Source organism: Malus sylvestris, chromosome 10 (genome assembly GCF_916048215.2).
Source record: "Malus sylvestris chromosome 10, drMalSylv7.2, whole genome shotgun sequence".
Taxonomy (NCBI): domain Eukaryota; kingdom Viridiplantae; phylum Streptophyta; class Magnoliopsida; order Rosales; family Rosaceae; genus Malus; species Malus sylvestris.
In genome coordinates, this window is record NC_062269.1 from 26294645 (window position 1) to 26319788 (window position 25144).

The 25144-nt window shown below is 40.3% G+C and overlaps 1 pseudogene; it reads left to right on the forward strand.

The window, feature by feature from the left end:
- Window positions 1-1193: 1193 nt before the first annotated feature.
- Window positions 1194-24479, forward strand: LOC126584375 (MLO-like protein 1; annotated as a pseudogene).
- The last annotated feature ends 665 nt before the right edge of the window (window positions 24480-25144 follow it).

Here is a 25144-nt window from a genome sequence, read left to right on the forward strand (position 1 = left end):
TGCCTCGTAAAATGTGCACTTAATAGGTTTTTTCTTTTGGAAATCCATCGGTCTAGATGAGAATATCGTTAAAAATCCAATGACTGAGGGCGAGGCTTTTGGCTCGGTGGTTTGCACGTGGGTGGACCCGCTCTGTCTGCTGCCTAACGTCAGCTGTGACGTAGACCACTGCTGGCAGGTGCAAGCCCAAGCTTGAATTGGCACGGCAGCCCAACGGGCTGCTGCCCTTGCTCCAATTTCCACAATGATATTGGACCGGTGGAGATGATTTCTTTGAGTCGAGGGTAATTCAAGCCACATGCTTGAACATTGAGCACTGGTGGAGTTGCTCTAAGGAGCGATGGTTGCATGAATTCTCTCCAACCAAAATGTGCTAAAAGTTAAAACTTTGTGGGCCCAAATGAGGAATTTCCTTCCAGACCACCATCATCTCTCTACCGGTCTTTCATATTCCTCATTTCTCCGATGTATTTTTTCACTATGCCTAACACACATATGAAAGTAAAAACTGAAAACTTGGTAAAACAAAAGCCATATTGGAAAAATCAGTTTTACTTCGTTACTAGGAAATAAGACAAACTAATGAAAATGATAAAAGAGGGAAAAGCCAAACTGATGCACACAAAAATTGAAAATAGAAGGATCAACCACGTTTTTACTTTGCCACTTCATCTTTTCTAGGTTTAATTTATGGTATGTTGATGTGGTGTATTAGCTCTCATGTTTACAATTTTACAAGGTTTTACTTATATATATCACTTGTTGCATATCACACTCGATTTCTATATCTCTCTCGTTGCATTGTTCCTTGTCTCGAAAAACGCAGATAAACCACATCAATAATTTTATCTAGTCCTTCATGATATACAATACGCGTTAATCATTTTATAGTCTATGAACGTGTTAATCATTTTATTATAATCGATTCCTTTGTATTTTTCTCAAACTCTCTTGTATCAATCTCTTACTTGTAACAAAAGTATTTTATATCATAGCATAGAAAGAAATGCCCACGAAATGAGCAATGTTGTTTTCTATATTATTATATCAGTTTATTTTTATGAGTCTCCGCAGTGGATGGAGTATATATATATAGTGTCCAAGAAACCAGTTAACAATATGACTGGAACTTGGAACACGCCAGTTAACAATATGACTAGAACTTGGAACACGCACACAGATTATTTAATCTCATGGCAGAAGAAGAAATAACTTTGGAGTACACGCCAACATGGGTGGTGGCTATGGTTTGTACTGTCATAGTTCTCATATCTCTAACTGTTGAGAGGATCGTTTTCTACACTGATAAGGTATTCATATCCACATATATGTGAATTCTCATCTAACAAGTCACACACATTAATACTGTATCGATAACATATCAATAAGTTATAAATACTTTATTGACGCCAGGTTGATATCACTAGTTCGTTATCAATGCTGAAAAATCTCAAAACAAAGTATAACTAGATCAAGAACTAGTTGGTAGTGATTGATCTACAAATTTGTGTTATCATCGTGATTCATATGATGCCATTCTTAAGATATTGTTGCAGAATCTTGAGAAAAAGACCAAGAGACCTGTGCTTAAGGCCTTGCAGAGACCAAAGGTCCTCCCTCATAATAAAATATTCAAAGTTTATTAAAATAGAGACTATTGTTAGAGATGAGAAGTTAAACTGAGTAGCTAAAATAGTTTTTTTACACTGTTCACTTTTTCTAGTTTAACAAAAATTTAGAACTTCCCTTGAAAATGCTCAACAACTAGTCTAATGTATCAAAAAGATGGATTGTCAACATCATAATAATTATCGATTTAACGTCAACAAAATTGTCGATAACAAGAAATATACACGATGATACAAATTCTGTATGTTAACAAAGAACAGACGTCTATAAATTTCTATATCTGTATGTGTATGCGCGCGTACGAATATTTATAAGTACATGAACATGCAGAGCTGGTTTTGGGGCTAATAGCACTTCTTCTGACGACATTCCAAGAGCAGATCGGCAGAATATGCATAACGGAGGGAGAAACAGGCAAGTTATTTGCTGCCTTGTAAGAAACAGTTCGTGAGGACAAATGGACACTGCGCAGAGGTACTTCTTTCTCCTTTATTTGTCTGTTTATTTGTTTTCTTCTTCTTTTAACTAAGTATTTATTGTTATTATAATTTGATAATCTGTCACAAACAACTAAGTTATTAGTTGTCTAGCAGCATACAACTCTCTAGTGTTACTTCGGTTTTCGTCTTATAATTATTCTTTTGTATTATTTTTTTCCTTCTAACAGGAAGAGGGTATCTTGATACTTAAAAAGATTTTTTTTAAACATAATTGAGACTATTTCGCTTTTTTCTCTTAATAATTTAGAAGGTATAAGAGATATGGAGAAAATATATGAAAGAACGTTCAAAGGGATCGGAAAAGTGTATTGGATTGGTCAGTGCTTTAAAAACCTCGCCTCGGGGCGCACCTAGCTTGCCTTGGAGACGGGGCTTCTACATTTTCGCCTCTGTTTTGTGGAAATGGGCGAAATACTTGCCTAGGCTTTGTCAGGGCGCTAGGCAGTTGAGGTGTCGACTGGGTCCCTTTTTCTTTTTTAAGTTGCAGAAATCTGGAATTTGTTTAGTTACAGAGCTGTTTTTGAGTTGCAAACCATGAAACCAGCGAAAGAGATGAAGAGATGACTAGGGTTTAGGTTGAGTTCTTTATATATATATATATATATATATATATATATTTTCTCTTTAAAGCTTAAATTGACCCCACTTGTTGACATTTATTTATTGAGAAATGATTTCATTTTCATTGAAAAAATAATTAGTTACACTGAGGTATATATATGTACTCTCATATTTAGATTTACATAGGTAAAGAAAATAGTTACAGTGGTAACTTTTCTAACAACTAACCAACTTTTACTAAAGCTAGCTTTTACTAGATTCTTTTACAACAGTAACTTGCTCTTCACACCCCCTCAAGCTAAATGGAGAAGGTTCAAGTGAAAGCTTGGATCTAAGCTGGAGAAATTTAGTGTGAATATCTACTAGTTGATCCGCACTACATACAAACTGAACAGTAAGAAGCTTAGCCAAAACAAGCTAAAGGATGTAATGATAATTGATTTCAACATGCTTTGTTCGAGCATGAAAACCGGATTTAAGGCTAAGGCAATAACAGAAACATTGTCACACCATATTTATGGCAAAGATGGCAATTTGAATCCAATATCACTAAAAAGTTGACAGATCCAAGTAATTTCAGCAATGGTGTGAGCTAATGATCAATACTCAACTTCAGTGGAGGATCTTGCAACTATGTGCTATTTCTTTGCACTCCAACTAACAATGCAAGGACCAAGAAAGATGCAAAAACCACCAATAGATCTTCTATCCCAAGAGCAGCCTGCCCAATCGGCATCTCAAAAGGCTTTGAGAAGTAGGGGAGATGTAGTTTTGGGAAATCATAATCCATAACCAAGTGTCCCTTTTAGATACCTAAGTATTTGTTTCACTGCTTGAAAGTGAGGTTATCTGGGAGAATGCATGAATTGGCACACCAAGTTAACTACAAAAGACAAATCAAGCCGAGTCCATGTAAGGTATTGGAGGGCTCCAACAATGGATCTATATTCCTCTAGATGTGATAATAAAGAACCTGTGAGATCAAGCTTGGCTGAACTAAGTGGAGTGGCACATGGCTTTGCCCCATCCATTTTTGTTCTCTTGAGAAGATCTAGTATGTATTTGGATTGAAGAATGAAAGCCCTTGAGTTAGATTTCTTAACTTCTAGACCAAGAAAACTATGAAGATCTCTGAGATCCTTGATTGGAAATTGAGAGCTCAACTGAGAAATGATGTTGTTGCAAACAATAGAAGAGGGTCCTGTCACTATGATATCTTCCACATAAACAAGAACCAAAACCATAGTAGGTTTGTGCAGCACAAAAAGATCAAAGTGTGAAGCTTTAAATCCCATGGAGAAAAGTGCATATTGAAGTTTCTCGTACCAAGCATGAGGTGCTTGCTTTAAGCCATATAAGGATTTCTTCAAGTGACAAACATGAGTGGGATTATCTTGATCAATAAACCTTAGTGGCTGAGCCATATATACATTCTCTTTCAAATAACCATGCAAAAATGCATTACTTACATCCAACTGATGTAGAAACCAGTTTGATTGTACTGCAAAAGTGAGAATGATTCTTATAGTTACATGTTTGGCAACTAGGCTAAAGGTATCATTGTAATCAATGCCATCTTGTTGATTGTAATCTTTAGCAACTAGCCGAGCCTTGTGTCGATCCACAAAGCCATCTGGTTTCCTCTTAATTCGAAATATCCATTTACATCCAACCAAATTATGAGTAGAGGTAGAAGGAACAAGCTGCCAAGTTCTTGTATTTTGTAAAGCATTGAATTCATCTTGCATTACAACCCTCCACTGAAGATGTTTTGAAGCTTGGATATATGTCGTGTGAATAAACTCACTGTCTAAATGAGATGGCATATCACTGACTTGGATTGTGTTTGCATTGGGTGAACAGATGAAACAAGAGGTGGCTCAAAGTTTAGAGAATGAGGTTTGTATAGGAGAAGATTGAGGTGAGGAAAGTTAAGTAGGAGCAGTAAAAGATGCAGGAGAAGAAACTTGCTCAGGTTAAGTAGGTGAGGAATGTATGGGTGTTGTAACAGGTGAATGGTTAGGTTTAGGAGAATAAATTGGGAAATGTGAGAGAAAATGGTGAGTAAATTTATGTGGTATTTGAATTTAAGGATTTAAAAAGATGTGGATCATGAAAGGGAAAAGTTTGTTCATCAAAATGGACATGTCTAGAGAGATAAGCCTGATTAGTGAAGTGATCTAGACATCTATAACCCTTGTGAGCTAAACTGTAGCCAACGAAAACACACATCTTTCTCTTAGGCTCTAACTTGGATTTGGTGTGTGGTTTCAACCAAGGAAAACATTGACATCCAAATACCTAGAGGGAATTGTAATCTGGAACTCTTCTGAAAAATTGTTCCCAATGAGAGGACTTGTTGACTGGAGGTAGTCGATTAATAAGATACACTGCAGTAAGAAAAGCCTCAACCCAGAATTTATGAGGAACATGTGATGCAATAAGAAGAGTTCTAGCAGTCTCAACAATATGTATGTGCTTTCTTTCAGCACAGCCATTTTGCTGAGAAGTGTAGGGACAACTCGATTGCTACTGAATTCCATGTAAAGATAGATGATGCTTGAATTCAGAAACTCACCCCCTGAGTCTGATCTTAAAGTTCCAATCTTGTGTCCAGAAAGATTCTCAACAAGAGCTTGAAATTGCACAAAAATGTAAACATATTTGATTTATGTTTGAAAGGATACGGCCAAGTATATTTGGTAAAATCATCTATAATATATGACATAAAAGCAATAGCCACTAACAGAACATAATGGAGCTAGCCCCCAAACATCTACATGAGCTAATTCTAGAGACTTAGAAGTAGTACAGAGAGATTCGTGAAATAGTAACTTGGCACATTTGCCTAAAACACAATTTGAGTAGAAAAATTGTTGAACATTATTAGAAATAGGCAGTGTAGACTTTGATAGCAGTGACCGAAAAGTCTTGAACGTTAGATGTCCCAAATGTTGATGCCAAACATGAGAGGAGGTCCTTATTACAGAATGAGCATGAACCTTCATTGAAGTAGAAGAATAAGCATAAAATGGATAGAGACCACAGCTGACTGGACCTCTAAAAAGCATCATCCCCGTAGTAAGATCCTTGACATTGAAGTCAAAAGGATTTAGGGTTAATGAACACCAATTATTTCGCAAAGAAAGAAGATCATGCTTCAATTGTGGAACATGTAACACATACTTTAATTGAAAATTTGCATAAGGTGTTTTAAGTAAAGTAGAACCAGTATGGAGAATTGGCAAACCTTGGCCATCTCCAATATAGACTTTACCTGGACCAGTATAGGGTTGCGGATTCTGAAGATTTTGAATATTGTTGGTCATATGAGAACTTGCTCCTGAATTAAGTAGCCATTGTGGAGGAGAAGAAGTGTTGGAACACACCCTTGAAAGTTTGGATTCATGCGGTTGGAACAATCAATAGCAAGATGTCCAATGTCCTCACAAATTTGACATGGAGTTACTGCAGAGTTGAAAGATGAGAAGCCACGATTTCCACCTTGATCTCCACCACAGTTGTTTGAGTTATTATTGTACCGATTGTATTGACTACGGTTGTTGTAGTTCCTCTGAAAATTACCTCGAATATTGTTATTATAAGAATTCTAAGAAGCATTAGACTGAGTATTGTATGCTTGAAGTTGTTGAGGTGTAGGAAGCAAATAGGAGCATTTGAAGTTGCTGGAATAGAGGTGAAGGCCTGATACGGCTCAGAGGAACCTTGAGTTTGCTTCCGGCGAGCAAGAGCCATTTATTTGCTAAGAAGAAATCCATGTAAATCATCAATAGTAGTATCAGCAAGATGAAATTGAATTGAATCCACGAATGAATCATATTGATCAGGCAATCCATTAAGAATGAGGTGAAGGAGATCTGAATCATCAACTGGTACACCAGCAACAGCGAGAGCATTTGTAATTTCTTCAATGCGTTGCAAATATTCAGAGATTGTGTAAGTTCATTTTGACATTGATTGCAAATTCGATCTCAACTGATGAATGTGAGAACGAGGGACTCCACCAAATCGCTTTTCAAGATTTTGTCAAAATTCACGCGCTGATTGAACACCAACAGTAAAGGGAATCAAATCCTTAGAGAGAGTGGAATGGATCCAAATGATGATGTTCTGATCCTTTTCGAACCAAATCTCAAAGGCGGTGGCGGTTCAGATCCATCAACGATGCCAGTGAGCTTGTAGCGGCAGAAGATCGTATCGAATAGAGAACGCCGAAAAAAGTAATTATGACGCTTGAGTTTTGTTTGAATCATACTCCCGATGTTTTGGATCGTGATGGAGTTGATTGAAGCTTGAAAGGAGAAGTTAGGGTTTGTGTTCATTTGAGAAGAATTGAGATTAGTAGGCAGTGGAGAAGAAGGATTCGCGATCACCGGAGAAGAAGCAGCATATGCGACCACTGGAGAGGAAGAATTAGAAGAATTTGCTGCCATTGATGAACAAGATTGAAGGTTTGCAGACAAAAGCTATGTTGTTTGGTAGGTAGGAAAATAAACAAGAAAATATCCAAAGAGGATCGGAGTCGGTGGACTTAGGCGAGAGATACCATATTGAGAAATGATTTCATTTTCATTAAAAAAATAATTAGTTACACTGAGGTATATATATGTACTCTCATAAGATTGAGGACCGTTTTATTGATTTGAGAGTTGAACAGCTAAAATGTGTTTATGTTGTGTGCTTCCTTCTGCCAAAGAGTGGTCAGACAGCCAACAACTAGGAAATCTGAATATGTTATATCATTTACTCTCTAATTTACTTTGCAGGGGAAGGTCCCATTGCTCACTGCCACTGCGTGGCAACATCTTCAGATGTTCATCTTTTTCCTGGCTAAGGTGCATGCCACTTTCTCTTTTCTAACCATTCTTTTTGCAAGGTTAAGGGTAATTAACTTCTCACCTTTTGGTTTTTCTGCTTTCAAAATCTATATTGCGTTTTTCATGTTCAATATACATGGAGTAGATTAGTCAATGGAAACGTTGGGAGGATTCATCAACAAATCGCATGTGTATTATTCAGATGTAGGTAACAGCTAATGTGTACGTACAATTTTCATAAGTTCAAATCAAATGCTTTATTCTTAGCTTTTATATCTAGCCAACTTCTTATGATTATATTGAACTATTATGCACACAGTTAGGAGAACCCACGCTCATCTTTTTATTCGCAGTCGTGGTGGAAATTATCCGGCCTTTCTACGTTGGTTGGTTAGTCATATACCGTTTAATTGTGGCTTTTAGCATCAAGCTCTATACTGAACTGAAAGTATCAAAATACTCTAAAGTAATGTTGAATATTTCTCTCGATCCCTCCCCCCTCCCCCCCCAAAACACTCCCTCTCTCTCCACCCAAAACTTCTTTTTCAGATGGCATTTTTCAAGCAATTTTTTGGCTCTGTGAACAAATCGGATTATATGATGATGAGAATAGGTCTCATCGAGGTACGTTGTTTTGATGACCATTAGTAGAAATTTTATTTAATTCCGATTTCTCTTTATGCTGTCTACATACTTCCTGTTTCAAAATTTTAAGTGGTTGATGTTCTGTAGGCATGTCCGTTCAATTTCCACACATAACATGATGCGTGCTCTTGAATCCGATTTTAACAGAGTTGTGGGAATAAGGTTAATTACACATCATATTCATAGAACTTCCATTCGTTGCTTCTTTTTTCATAGTTAGCTCACTGCCTCGCTCTTTGAGGATGAGTCACAAGATGCAACCTTTGTGAATCTTATTAACTTTAAAGCTATCATCTGCAGTTGGTATCTTTGGTTGTCTATGGTCATGTAAAATAGATATCAAGGGTATATAAAAAGGAAAGTAAATGAGTAAAGCTCTTAGACAAAGAAACTTCTCGGGTTTAAAGGAGATAGGCAAGCAAAGATGTAGATGGTGATCCACCCCCAAACTTGAATTTTTGACAAGGTTAAGTGGCTTCCCTTTTTCTGCAAAACCACAAAATGATGGGTAAGCTAAACAAGAGATTTGTGAAAATAATTTTTTATTGAAAAAAGAAACTAATAATTAAAATTAAGAAAAACTAACGAAAAGTTCAAAAAAACTTTAGCTTTAATAAAAAAATGACAAATAAAGGTGTAGTGAATAGTACCAGGGAAAGGTAAAAATGTGGTTTTTCGTTAAAAGGGAATAGTACTATGAGTGTTTCATTAGAACTCCCAAAAGCTAAACCAACTAAAAGATGTAACAATCCAATTAAGTAAGCAATAAAATCAAATTCGATCCCTGGCAACGGCGCCAAAAACTTGTTGGTATAATTAGATAACTGAAATTAGCCTCATTAAGTCTCAAACTTTTGTGCTCGCAAGTATATGAATCAAATGATACTATAGCATATAAGCAAGGATATCGTTCCACAGAGATCGAATCGATTCTAAAGTCTTACTAACGAAATTGAAACAAAATATAATTGAAATGCTTTAACAAAAAAGAGAAATGATTTGAATTTAACTAAAAACTAAATAAAGCTTGAAAACAATAAATTGAAAGCATAAGAAAACAAGACCTAAGGCATCCGAATTCACCGTAACCAATTCTACTTAATTCCCTTTGTTTGTACCATACTTGACCAATCCCAAAACCACTGAGCACCGGTCAACGTTATACCGTCAAGGACCTAGAAGAGTTTCCCTCCAACCAGAAGGCCAATCACAACGCGACACGTGTCAACATCAGAAGTCAATCATAGCGCGGCACGTGTCAACATCAGAAGCCAATCACAACACGACACGTGTCAATGTCAGAATGAAACTAGAAACTCTCTTCTATAAATAGAGATCATTCTCTCACAATATTTCTTAATGTCATTTGTACTAAATCATTCACTAGTACTCATTAAAGGAGAGCTTGAACCTATGTGCTTGTGTAAACCATTCACAATTAATGAGAACTCCTCTACTCCGTGAACGTAGCCAGTCTGGGTGAACCATGTACATCTTGTGTTTGCTTCCCTGTCTCTATCCATTTGCATATTTATCCACATTAGTGACCGGAGCAATCTAGCGAAGGTCACAAATTTAACACTTTCTGTTGTACCAAAGTCCTCACTGATTTTGTGCATCAACATTTGGCGCCGTCTGTGGGAACAACTCTTATTCCCACTTTCTTCAGCTTTGTCAAGCTGGTTTCCACCATACGTACACTCTCTTTTGACCAGGCACCCCTCTCCAACATGGGGAGCGAAGGAAGCCACAACACACAAAATGACACCCCTCTTGCACCTAGTGCGAAGCAACGAAAGAAGGAAGGAAAGAGGGTTGCTCTTCAAGCTAAAGTCGATGAGCTATAAGCTCAGAACAACAAGAAAGCAATGAAGAATGAGGTCCTCCAAGAGCAGTATGAGAAGCTCTTTGTGACGCTCCACGAAACTAGGCATACTTAAACACGCGAGCTCGTTGCCCTTGTGGACATCAACCATCATCTGGGTGCCCCCCAACACGGAGGGTTGCTTTTCTTCGACATGGGTATCCTTGATGAGGAGCGAGCTAATCATCAAAACATTGATCAACATGAGACTTCTCTCAACCCAGCTGCTTCGACTCGAAGCAGGAGAAGTGGAGGAAGACACCTCATTACAGAAGGGTTGGAATGATCGAAAGCCGTTTATCGTGACTGCCAAGACTTCCTAAAGTAACGTCGAGAGAATCCCCTTCCACATATGCTTGAAGATCAATGACCCAAGAGTTTCTGAAAAACTCGGTCCCCTCCCACAACCCAGGCCAGCTGGTAATCTAGGGAAAGAACGACATGTCCTAGAGGAACATGAAGGTACATATGACTTTAAGGTATTCCGATAGACTCGCCCTAGAAGTCAGTACGGCGAGTCCAAGGAAAAATCACACGCCCTTGCTCAAACTTTCCTACTTCCAAGAGGCGATGGCGACTTACGAAAGAAAATCCCAGTGGTACATGACTCCACTCAGGACCCCCTTGTCCTACAGCTCCTTGAGGAAGTAAACAAGTTGAAGGTCGAACGTCAGGCCGAGATACCTGACTGGAACCAACCCAGGCCTGGCCCTCTCACAAGGAGGATCATCGACACCCCCTTCAAGCTAAGACAAAACAAAAGCTTGGTTTACAACTCTATACTGGAAGGGAGGACCCAATTGAACACCTTAACCTCTTTGAGTCCACTATGGCATATCGGATGCACACCGACGAAGAACGATGTCTTCTATTCCCCTCCACCCTTTCTAGCGAAGCTCTAAACTGGTATTGTCGTCTTCCACCTAAGACAGTAGACTTATTTGAAGAACTAAGGAAACTGTTTGTCTCTCAACGCATCTTCCAGACCGATCGCTTGCATTCTGCAGATGACTTGTACACTATTCGCCAGAAGCCGGACGAGTCACTACGAGAGTATGCCGGTCGTTTCAGCCATGAGTATTCTCGCTGCGCTGAGGCAGATGACAAGACCGCCCTCAAAGCCTACGTGATTGTTTCTTCAAGTACATGATCAATGCCAACACTTGAAAGACTTACTCTGAGGTAATGGCACATGCTTACAATCATGCCTCCGTCAAAGCAAAGAAATGTCAAGGGAAACCCCCCACAGCCACCCCTTATCAGCAAGTAGGAAGTGGAAGCCAGATCCAACCAAATGAGAATACCTCGACCTTCCAAACTGCAGTGGTGCCTCACTCCGCCTTACTTAATACTTTGCCAAGTCAACAGACATATCAATCTCAAGGAAAAAGAAAAGATTTCCATCTTCACCAGTCTCATTTTAGTAAAAAGAATAAGGGACACTACCGCGATAACCAAGGGTATCGCCATGATAATCCTTGACCCTAGGCAGTCAACACAGTGGGTCAAGCACGTGTCAGGACAGCCCCTACCCCGAGGTATGAGGCATACACACATTTGAACGCCACATGCGTGGCCATTTACCCTAGCATAGCACATCTGATACCGAAGTCAAAGCCGAGGCACCCGTATTACAAGCCCACGAAGAACACGGGCACGTTTTACTGCTACCATGAGCATAACGGCCATGACGGTAAGAAATGTATCACCATTCGTGATCATATTAAAGTTTTGGCACATGAAGGAAAAATTGATTAATTCCTCATTCACCCTCCAAGAGGTAACCGTAACCAACGCCAGGGGAATGCAATATATTCCATAAGTGGTGGCACACCCATATCTAAATCTTCCAACAGGGCCATGAAAAATAGCGAACAAGCTTTAAGGTCTGGCCACCAAGTGTTTCACGTGAAAGACATCAGGGGAGGTAAGCATCAAAAGCCTAATTGGGATCCAATATGTTTCTACCCTGAGGAAGAAAAAGGTATCATTTACCCTCACAACGACCCACTGATCGTGGAAGCTCACATAGCCAACTTTGAAATATGACGAATCCTGGTAGACACAGGGGTTTCGGTCAATATCATGTTTGCTGAAGCTTTCAGGGCACTTAATGTAGCTGAACACTTGCTTGATCGCTCGATTTCCCCTCTTATAAGCTTCTCCGGTGATATCGTGCAACCTTTAGGGAGCATACACTTACCTTTCACCATTGGTACAGGCCCTTACACAGCTACCATTACCACTAACTTCCTGGTGGTTGATTGCCCAATGGCATACAATGTCATCTTCGGACGCACAGGCATCAATGATCTCAAGGCCATGGTATCCACACATATGTTGTTCATGAAATTTCCAACCCTCTATGGCAATGGTTACATCAGAAGAGATCAACTTAGTGCACGATCATGTTACAACACTTCGGTCAAGCAACAGCACCTCCCTATGCCCAAGGAAACCCCTTCTATACATGACCAAGTCATAAAGACCAGCCCAAACGAAGCCAACTTGGATCTTCACGGTTGCAACAGTTAACCCGACGATCCTCGAAATGACTCTTTCACCCAGCAAGCATAAGCCGCTGAAGAGTTGGAGAAGATCTCTATCTCAAAATATTATCCGGATCGCATGGTGAAGATTGGCACCACCTTGTCACCACCCATTCTGTTGGCATTGATCTCTTTTTTGCAAGAGAACACTAAGGTCTTCTCCTGGTCATACGAGGACATGTCAGGCATCTCTCCCGATATCATCTGTCATCACTTAAGTATTGACCCCAAGACCAAGCCAGTGAGACAGAAGCAAATATCTTATGACGCTGAACGGTACGAGGCAATGAAGGTAGAAGTTTAAAAACTCAAAGGCATAGGCTTCGTCCGCGAAGTCAATTATCCAACGTGGGTAGCAAGTGTTGTCTTTGTTAAGAAGAATCCGACCAAGGAAAGTCTCCTGCTCCAAAAGGTCTTGTGAAGAATGTGTGTTGATTACACCGACCTAAACAAAGGATGCTCGAATGATAGCTTTCCTCTTCCTCTCATAGACAGACTTATAGACTCTACGGCAGGGTGTGAACTTCTGAACTTCATGGATGCTTACTCAGGATACAACTAAATCCTCATGAACCCTCCGGACCAAGAACACACAACCTTCACTACTGACAGAGGACTATATTGTTATAAAGTCATGCCCTTCGGCTTAAAGAATGCAGGAGCGACTTATCAGAGACTGGTCAATTCAATGTTCGCCGAACAGATTGGGAAGAACATGAAAGTTTACGTTGATAATATGTTAGTCAAGAGCAAACATGCTGACCAACACAACACCAACCTATCTGAAACTTTCACGATTCTGAAGAGGTATCGAATGAGGTTGAACCCCAACAAATGTGCCTTCGGCGTAGGTTTTGGCAAATTCTTAGGCTTCATGATAAGCCAACGAGGCATTGAGGCTAATCCCGAAAAGATCAAAGCAATCCTCGACATGAAGGAACCGGTAACTTCAAAAGACATCCAAAGCCTTAATGGCACGGTGGCAACCTTAACTAGGTTCATCTCTAAGGCCACAGACAGATGTGCTCCTTTCTTCAAAGCACTTAAGGGAAGTAAGAAGTACATTACATGGACTGATGAATGTGCTGAAGCATTCAAGAACCTCAAATACTACATGAGTAAAGCCCTTCTGCTCTCCAAACCTGAGGCTGGTGACACTCTCATTATCTATCTGTCAGTATCTGCTTCAGCAGTAAGTTCCGTTCTCATTCGAAATGATGGTAATGCCGAACGGCCTATCTACTACGCTAGCAAGGCCTTACAAGATGCGGAGACACGATACTCCAACATTGGGAAATTGGCTCTAGCATTGGTCATGTTTGCTCGAAAACTTCGCCCTTACTTCCAAGCACACTCTATCATCGTGCTTACCAATCATCCTCTTCGACAGATACTCCAAAGTCCTGACACTTCTAGGCGAATGATCAAATGGGCGATAACATTGGGTGAGTTTGACATCTCCTACCAACCAAAGCCAGCTGAGAAGGGCCAAGCAGTGGCAGACTTCATCGTCGACTTCACATATCTTGTTGACATTGTTTCTACGCCTAAAGAAGTGGTTTCATTACCCTCAGAAACTTAGAAAATAGAACCAACAACCCCAGCATGGAGTCTATATGTTGATGGCTCGTCCAACCAATAGGGTTGTGGAGCAGGACTAGTCCTTACGACCCCTGACAAAGTGACGATGGAGTATGCTCTTCGTTTCAAATTCAAGGCGTCGAATAATGAGGTCGAATATGAAGCCCTTCTCGCAGGCTTACGTTTGGCCATACACCTTGGGGTTAAACGAATTGATATCTTCAGTGACTCCCAATTGGTGGTTAACCAGGTCACCAGCAACTTTGACGCTAAGGATAGCTCCATGGCAGCATATCTGGCACAAACATAATTGTTGCTCAAGCATTTCCACTACCAGATCACCCAAATTCCTCGAGCGGCAAACAGTTATGCAGATGCCTTGGCTCGCCTCGCCTCAACGGTGGAAGACAAGATTGGGAGAAAAATTCAGGTCGAATTGTTGGCAGCACCAAGCATCATGGCTGCGGAAATGTGCAACTTACAACAAGGGGATAGTTGGATTACCCCGATTTATAGATTCCTTGCTCATGGCACCCTTCCAAATGACAAAGTCCAAGCTAAGCAGATTTGATACAAGGCTACCCGTTACTTAATCATTAATGACCAACTCTACAAGCGGGGTTTTAACCTACCATACCTAAGATGCCTTACGCCCACAAAGGCGGAAACTGTCATTCGGGAAATACATGAAGGAGTCTGCGGAGATCATGCTGGATCTCGATCCCTAGCATACAAGGCTTTTCGCCAAGGATATTACTGGCCAACACTCCACCAAGATGCCATCAGAATATCCCGTTCATGTGATAAGTGTCAACGCTACGCAACTATTCCTCACTCCCCTTCCGAGCTGCTCACTCCTATGATCAGCCCTTGGCCCTTGGCCCAATGGAGACTTGATTTGATTGGCCCAATGTCTACAGGGAAGGGCAAGGTCCGCTATGCAATTGTTGCAATTGACTACTTCACAAAGTGGGCCGAAGTAGAACCCTTGGCAACCATTATTGAGGCAAAAATAGAAGACTTCGTATGGAAGAACATCCTTTGTAAATTCGGCATTCCTAATACGATAGTCACTGACAATGGGCGATAGTTCGACAACAATAAGTTCAGGATGTTCTGCTCTAAGTTCAACATCAACTTATGTTTTGCCTCCCCAGCTCATCCCCAGTTTAATGGACAAGTTGAAGCCATCAACAAAATAATCAAGCGAGCTTTGAAAACTAGTTTGGACAAGGCTAAAAGTTATTAGCCAGAATTTGTACCCCAAGTTCTTTAGTCATACCGCACTTTGTATCGGACATCAATAGGAGAAACCCTATTCTCACTCGCCTTTGGTACAAAGGCAGTTGTCCCAATTGAGCTTGAGCAAGCAACATTCCGAGTCCAGAACTATGTGCAAAGCCAAAATGACAAACAACTTACCCTCAACTTAGATCTAGTCAAGGAACACAGAAACCAGACTCACTTGAGGAATGTCGCCTATAAGCAGCGCATCTCCAACTACTATGACTCATGGGTCAAACCTCGTTCTTTCAAAGTGGGGGACTGGGTATTGAAGAAAATATTACTCTGCGACAGAGTCCCGAGTGAAGGAGCACTTAGTCCAAACTAGGATGGACCGTTTGAAGTTGTTGGCATCAGTCGCCCTGGCTCCTACAAGCTTAGAAGCTTCGATGGCAAGACCCTTGGCCATCTATGGAACGCTGATCACTTGAAGTACTATTACAAGTAAACTCACATTGTACAAGTGTTAAGCTTCAGCCGTTCGGCATCATATGTAACGAAGACTATTTGGCATGAATTCAATAAAGAGGTGATTTAGACAACTCGGTCCTAATCCTCTTACATTTCTAGCAATGAAACACTCAGATTCAAAGTTTCAACATGAACGCTTCCAACATGAAACAAAGTCTAAGTATATGTCAACAAGACTATACAAATAAACGAACAGCTTCATAGTATATTCGTTCAATCATACATTCCAACACATTCATACATAAGCCAACTGTGCTTTGAAAGGGTTCAACATACTTGTGTCATTCGACGCTTGCTACAATGTGCCTAGACACCTTACCCTTATTCTCACCAACCAGGTGATGAAATGTGAAGAATGAACTCATCTTCATGCCACTAACCAGGTGATGAAATGTACAACCCGTACTCTAATATCATTTGGCAACTTGCCACTCATGCCACCAACCAGGTGAAGAAGGAACTCATCTTCATGCCATCAACCAGGTGATGAAATGTACAACCCGTACTCTCTTTCATGCCACCAACCAGGTGATGAAATGTACAACCCGTACTCTAATATCATTTGGCAACTTGCCACTCATGCCACCAACCAGGTGAAGAAAGAACTCATCTTCATGCCACCAACCAGGTGATGAAATGTACAACGCGTACTCTCCTTCATGCCACCAACCATGTGATGAAATGTACAACCCGTACTCTAATATCATTTGGCAACTTGCCATTCATGCCATCAACCAGGTGATGAAATGTACAACTCGTACTCTCCTTCATGCCACCAACCAGGTGATGAAATGTACAACCAGTACTATAATATCATTTGGCAACTTGCCATTCATGCCACCAACCAGGTGAAGAAGGAACTCATCTTCATGCCGTACTGTTCTTCATGCCACCAACCAGGTGATGAAATGTACAACCCGTACTCTCCTTCCTACCACAAACCAGGTGATGAAATGTACAACCCGTACTATAATATCATTTGGCAACTTGCCATTCATGCCACCAACCAAGTGAAAAAGGAACTCATCCTCGTGCCACCAACCAGGTGATGAAATGTGATGAAAGGTGATGAAGGAACTCACCTTCGTACCACCAACCAAGTGATGAAAGTAACTCACCATTCATTCCACCTACCAGAAGACGAGTGGTACAACTTGAGCTTCATCAAAGGAGTTCAACCATAACTCGTACAAAAGCTTCATACACTCTTGATCAAGACAGTGTGAAGCAAAACCAATTTATGGTGCCAACAAGAGCTTCATCAAAGGAGGGCAACCACAATTCTCAAAAGCTTCACACACTCCTGATCAAGACAGTGTGAAGCAAAACCAATTTATGGTGCCAACAAGAGCTTTATCAATGGAGGGCAACCACAATTCTCAAAAGCTTCACACACTCCTGATCAAGACAATGTGAAGCAAAACCAATTTATGGTGCCAACAAGAGCTTCATCAATGGAGGGCAACCACAATTCTCAAAAGCTTCACAGACTCTTGATCAAGACAGTGTGAAGCAAAACCAATTTATGGTGCCAACAAGAGCTTCATCAAATGAGTTCAACCACAACTCTCAAAAGCTACTCTTGATCAAGACAGTGTGAAGCAAAACCAATTTATGGTGCCAACAAAAGCTTCGCCAATGAAGGGCAACTACAAATTCTCAAAAGCTTTACACTATCTTGATCAAGATAGTGTGAAGCAAAATCAATTCATGGTACCCAACAAAAGCTTCAACTCCAAAGCTTCACCTACAAAGCTTCAACTCCAAAGCTTCACCTACAAAACTTCAACTCCAGAGCTTCACCTACAAAAGCTTCAACCCAAAAGCTTCACCAACAAAAGCTTCATCAATGGAAGACAACTACAAATTCTCAAAAGCTTCACACTATCTTGATCAAGATAGTGTGAAGCAAAATCAATTCATGGTACCCAACAAAAGCTTCAACTCCAAAGCTTCAACTCCAAAGCTTCACCTACAAAAGCTTCAACACAAAAGCTTCACCCACAAAAGCTTCAACACAAAAGCTTCACCCACAAAAGCTTCACCCACAAAAGCTTCACCCACAAAAGATTGACCCACAAAAGCTTGACCCACAAAAGCTTCACCTACAAAAGCTTAACCCATAAAAGCTTCCCCTACAAAAGCTTCACCCACAAAAGCTTCACCTACAAAGCTTCAACACAAAAGCTTCACACTATCTTGATCAAGATAGTGTGAAGCAAAATCAATTCATGGTGCCCAACAAAGCTTCACCTACAAAGCTTTTAAATATATATATATATTTTCGGAAATTCAAAAATTCAAAAATTCGAAAATTCGAAAAGAAAAAAAATTCGAAAATTCAAAAAAAAAATCGAAAAAAAAAATTACCTAGGCCTCATCTTCTTTGGGCCTAACAATTTTCATAACAAATATATATGAATGAGGAGTTTTGGGCTACCACTTAGAAAGGAAATGCCTCATTCGTCAACTCCCTTAACCAGAGACATGGGGGACTCCTACCATATGCTACTGTACCTTGATACTCAGAAGTCTCACGACCACTCAGTAACTTGGATTTTTCAAGTCTCCAACCGAGAAGTTTTCCTCACTTGGGAAATTAAGGGAGCACTACCTCAACATACAAGCTTCAACAAAAGAAAAAATTCAAAGAACTTAGTGAAGAAGGCTTTGGTGTATTTAACACAATACGTTGAAATGAAACAAAGCTTATTTATTGATATCTCCGATAAGTTACAAATATTTACATATACATGAATCAAAATAAACAAACAAGAGGGAGCCATCACAAAGGTTGCTCATGAGAAGTCTCAGCAGTCGGCAGAGCCCCATAAAGAGTAGGCACCAGAGGGTGATCATTCGGAGCCTCAGTACTGGGCAAAACCCCAGAAGGATGAGGCACCGAAGGTCGATCATTTGGAGCTTCATTACGCGGTACAGCCCCAGAAGACGACGTCAATAAATGCCTTTGGAACAAACCCACAAACCTTTGATGATTAAGTAAAATCTGACCATCAGATTCTTGCAGTTGGTCAAGCTTCCTCTTCATGTTTGTAGCATAGTCATGTGCGAGTCTGTGCAACTGTTTATTCTCATGCTTGAGCCCTCTGATCTCATGTTTGAGACTTATTACTTCAGCCGCCAATGATTGAACTCGGTGGGTTCGAGAAAATAAGCGTTGGGCCATATTAGACACAGAACCTGCACACTAAACACTGAGAGCCACAGAATCCTTAACAGCCAACTCATCAGACCGTTTGGAAAGTAGTCTGTTATCTTTGGGGGTGAGAAAGTTCCTGGCCACCACCGCAGCGGTCATATCATTCTTCATCACAAAGTCCCCAACGGTAAAATGACCAGTAGGGGATAAGAAGGATGGGCGCCATATGTTGTCTTGAGAAGGCATGGCTGCCTCTTCACCAAAGTTCAAGCCAAAACGATGGTCAGATGGGCCAGACATTCTCAGAAACGATGAAGGAGAAATGATGTGCAATAAATCTCTGAAGTAAAGGGAAAATTCCTACAAGCAATAACTCTTTGAATGTACTTCTTGCACACAATTGGTGCCCTTATAAAAGAAAGGGCAACAGGGCCGTCGGTTCAAAAATCAAAGAGGCACCACTTTTTGAATTCCGAAGAGGCACCACTTTCGACATGCAACATCAGCTCCTCAGGTACCACAGATAACTTTGCCAAAGATCTCTGACAAAGGTTAGACACATAAATTTTAAAGGTCCAGCTACCCTACTATTACCCACAAGGGTAAAGGAACAACACCACTGCTTGATAACTAGAAAGTCTCAATGTGTGTCAACCTCCGTGCTCCGTGGCAAGGCAGACTGGAAAATATCCCCAACCTTTACTCACATTCGAGAAAACACTCCCAACAAGATTACTTGCTCAAAAATCGAAGAGGCACCGCTCTCCAAATCTCGAGAGCCAGACTCCCAACAGGATTACGTGCTCAAAAATCGAAAAGGTACCGTCCGTCGAATCTCAAGAGCCAGACTTCCAACAGGATTACTTTCTCAAAAATTGAAGAGACACTGCTTTCCGAATCTCAAGAGTCAGACTCCCAACAGGATTACTTTCTCAAAAATCAAATAGGCATCGCTCTCCAAATCTTGAGAGCCAGACTCCCAACAGGATTACGTGCTCAAAAATCGAAGAGGCACCGCCCTCCGAATCTCGAGAGCCAGACTCCCAGCAGGATTACTTTCTAAAAAATTGAAGAGACACTGCTATCTGAATCTCAAGAGTCAGACTCCCAACAGGATTGATTTCTCAAAAATTGAAGAGGCACCGTTCTCTGAATCTCGAGAGCAAGATCCCCAACAAGATTGCTTGTTCGAAAACTGAAGAGGCATCGCTCTCCGAACTTCGAGAGCCAGATTTCCTTGAATAAAGCTTGTCTGCAATCTTCACACGCAACATCAGCTTTCCAGATACCACATACCACTTTTTCAAAGTGCTCTGACAAAGTCAAAACACGTGAAGCTTGCAGCTCCCACTACATTGCTATGACCAAGAAGGGTAAAGGAATAGCACTACTACTTGTTGTTAGGGAGACTCCTATATATGTCGACCTCCATCCTCCACAGCCAGGCAGACCTGCAAATATAAAAAAAAGCTCAACTTTTCTTCACATCCGAGAAGGCATTCTCAGCAGAATCTCTCGAAATACTCAGCTTATTTTCCTCCCGATAATACCTCTGCAAACAAGCCACACTAGAGCAAGAATATCTCATATCATCAGTGTTAAAAGTAAGAGTATCACATATCATGCTTTTTCCCTGTCTTTTCCTTTGGCCTTGTTCTTACCTACAAGACAATGAGAAAGAGAGCAATCAGTCAGCACTTGGAATCAAGCTTCCAATCAGGAACTGACTGCCTGGAACCCTTTACCTAATTACTTACCTGGCATTGCTCTTGAGTACTCATCTTCAACATTTTATGCTTCCACAGAAGATACCACATTTGCCTGAGGAACATATAGGGCAAGTGAGAAGGATACAATAAAGCATGTGGAGACAACCGTAACAGAACACGTGCTGATACATCCACTACTTTGTTAACAGCAAAAGTATCCCATATCATCAGGGTCGAACGTACTCTAAATTTGATAGACTTGTTTTGACCCTCAAATTCTTGAGTCGGCCTTATACTCTAGAGGAAACTAGAAAATCGTCCAGCCCAGTTCAAGAATAAGCCTGTGGAAAGTTACTTCTTCAAAAGCAAAAGTATATCATATTATCTTTTCTCCATTGCTTCTCCTTATCCTTGTTGTTGTTTACGACACAAGGAGAAGGAGAACAATCAACCGGAAGCCGAAGTCAAACCTCCGATCCAAGTTACTTGCTTGGAAGTCTGATTGTTTACCTTGTCTGTTACCTCATTCGGCAAATCTCCTAGCTTGGCGACTTGGGGGACTCCTACTATAGGTTTGTATCGCACTTGACCAAGCCCGAAACTACAAGTAAGCTTCAAGTGAAATTGATACATTACCTTGTGTATCTTCATCGGTTAAAGATACCACCCCTGGATGGAGGAAAAGTACTTCCAGAGAAGATGCCACATCTACATATGAGACAGATAAGGCAAGTGAAAATGATACCACACTTCGTTACTTAGAAGTTTCGTGATTACTCAATGGCTTGGATCTTGCAAATCCCCAACCAAGGAGCTTCCCTCACTCGGGAACTTAGGGGAGCACTATTTGTACCATACTTGACCAATCCCGAAACTGCTGAGCACCGGTCAACGTTATACCGTCAAGGACCTAGAAGAGTTTCCCTCCAACCAGAAGGCCAATCACAGCGCGACACGTGTCGACATCAGAAGCCAATCATAGCATCAGAAGCCAATCACAACACGACACGTGTCAATGTCAGAATGAAACTAGAAACTCTCTTCTATAAATAGAGATCATTCTCTCACAATATTTTCTAATGTCATTTGTACTAAATCATTCACTAGTACTCATTAAAGGAAAGCTTAAACCTATGTGCTTGTGTAAACCATTCACAATTAATGAGAACTCCTCTACTCCGTGGACATAGCCAATCTAGGTGAACCACGTACATCTTGTGTTTGCTTCCCTGTCTCTATCCATTTGCATACTTATCTACACTAGTGACCGGAGCAATCTAGCGAAGGTCACAAACTTAACACTTTCTATTGTACCAAAGTCCTCACTGATTTTGTGCATCAACACCCTTAATATGTTATGCTCAAGTAATTCCCCAATATTGATGATCGATTTTCCTTAAATTCTTCAATTGTCATGGCATATGGTTGCATCAAAAGTATCCTTACATGTTAACCCTCTATGACATCTAGATGGATTAAAACAAGTAAGAACCCATTAAGCTATATGAAAATCGTTAGAAAATCACACAAACCCTAATTGCATGACATCTACAAATACATGTTTATGGTATCAATTGCACGAAGCTAAACCCAAGTTAAGTATGGCATCTACTCTAACTTGCATCAAATCAACTTAATCTAAACCTAGATGGTGATCAAGCATCTAAATAAAAACTAAGCGCATTACAAATAGCAAAATACTCAATAAAGATGAAAAACATGATAATAACCATGCCACAAAAAAATTTAAGTATTCATGATCACGCTCCATCGTAGCCCTAGCAAAGAAAAACCCCAAAGCCCCTCTCCTTTTTCACTTCTTGCCGCAGCCTTATGTGTGATACGATGTGCGTTTTTTTGTTGTTTGGTGGCTGACCTCCTAATCAAATGTAGAATGAATCTCCCTAATATAACACTCACGGCAATAAACATAAATCCTACTAAATTCTAATAAACAAGCCACTAACATTCCAACTAATGGACTTTAGGTTCTTATTAAACAAAAGGGAAAATAAACGGAAATGATAAAACTAGTAATTAAGTTCTCTTTTAAAGTATACTGAATAGCATTTTCATGTCTTTGATCTCCAAAAACCATTTTTGTCGCATCTTCTTACTGTGCATGTCTTTGTGCAGTTAGTTAGCCTCTTGCTCCACTAGAATTACTCTAGACACCCGAAATCGCCATTTTCTTCTCATTTTTCATGTTGTTCCGTTATCAAATGCCTAAATATCAAAACAATATAATTAGTGCATTTAACCCATTCATATGTACAAAATTCAAAGAAAATATTGATAAAAATAAATGAAAATATGCACACATCACATAGTTTTATTGACAAGAATCGAAAGTTGGTAAATGTGGAGTTTAAACACGATCCACAGTAAAGACATGCCATAATCTTCATTTGCATTTTTGACCTGGTTCATGAAGTTCATTATCAACAGTTATGTTCTATGCAGGTTGGCATGCATATTTCTTGATCACATTCATTCCTCTCGTCGTAAGTTTAATCTCTACATCTCTAGTTATAATTCAGTGATTATTTTATCATTTTATAAAACACCTTTGGATATTATAATAAGGGGGTGTGCTATCCACACACTCCTTGTTAATTTCTGTCATTTGATCTTCTTTAATTCATCTGATTCGACAGTCGAAAATTAAAAAGGTGTGTAAGAAGTAAAAGATGGTGTTTAGCACACCCTATGACTACGGTGATTTCTTTGCTACAGCTTTTACTTGCTGTCGGGACTAAGTTGGAGTACGTAATTACTCAAATGGCTAAAGAGTTTGCTGAGAGATACACTGCAAGGGCGGGGGATGCGATTGTTAAACCTTCAGACGATCACTTTTGGTTCCACAAGCCCGAATTACTTCTCTTTCTTACTCATATCATAGTGTTCCAAAATTCTTTTCAACTGGCGTTTTGCTTCTGGAAATGGGTAAGAGTGACCTAAAATTACCACAACTAGTACACTTCTAGATCAAGATGGTTCCAGTACTCTTATGATAATTCGTGCTTCGATCTCTTGCAGTATCAATATCGTTTTGATTACTGCATGATGGGGGAAGTTGGTTATGTTATTCCGAGACTCGCTATTGGGAACCTTGTTCTGAGAGAGTGTGAGTGCATGTGTACTCTATTCTTCTTTCCTTTTCTGATCTTGTTCTGAATGCTAATATCTATTCTCAGAGCATTCATTCAATTACTCTGCAGTTACAGCATCTTCCCATTGCATGCAATTGTCACACAGGTGAGGTGCAAAGTTATAAACTGCTGCACTGTATTCTCTGTTTGCTAAATCCTTTTAAACATTTGTCACTGATATATATATATATATATATATATATGCTTATGTATGATTTGTAACGAAGATGGGAACTTCTATGAAGCCGGCCATATTTGAAGCGTTTGATACTGCAAGGAGCATTGCTCGCTGGCATCAGGCTGTAAAAAGGAGCCGGGCATTGAGAAAAGCTGCTATCAGTGATGAGTCGTTTGATACTGCAAGGAGCATTGCTCGCTGGCATCAGGCTGTAAAAAGGCGCCGGGCATTGAGAAAAGCTGCTAGCAGTATTGAGTTTAGGCAAGATGATGCCGATCAGGCTTCTGTCGTAGTTCGGTGGTTTGAAGTAAAAAATCATGAGTCTTCGCTAAACAATGGCACCGACGTAAGAAATTGAGTCTACAGGAAGATGGCACTAAAGAAGAATCTAAGCCCAAGGAGATTACAGAAGACAGTATTGTTAAAGGAAAGTATATTTGGTTAAACATGATTGTTGGGATTGTAAATACTCAATGATCTGGTTAGAGCTATCATAGGACCAGATTGCAATCAACTTGTAATTAGAGATTGGTTACCTCGAATAGGCTGCATCTGACTGTATAAAGCTTGTATCCTTGTATGAATGAACATACTGGAAAATAAACCATTCAGCAAACACTTCAATTTTCACATGGCATCAGAGCACCGATCCTGGTGACTCTAGGCATCCATTCCACTTCCGCTACAAACACAGCCCAAATTTTTTCCAACACACACAACCAACATGGGTGGTGAAAAACCAGTAGAGATGGTGCCACATGCATCCGACCCTCTCATCCTACACCACTTAGATTCACCAAGTCTCGTCTTGGTTTCACAACTCCTCGACGGACACAACTACGGACAGTGGAGCCGCTCTATGCACATCGCTCTCAGTGCCAAGAACAAACTTGGGTTCATTGATGGATCAATCAAGTGCCCTGCAATTACCGACGCCAAATTTTCAATTTGGCAGAGATGCAACGACATGGTATTGTCATGGATTTGGCAGTCTGTGCAAGGCAACATCGCATGCAGCATACT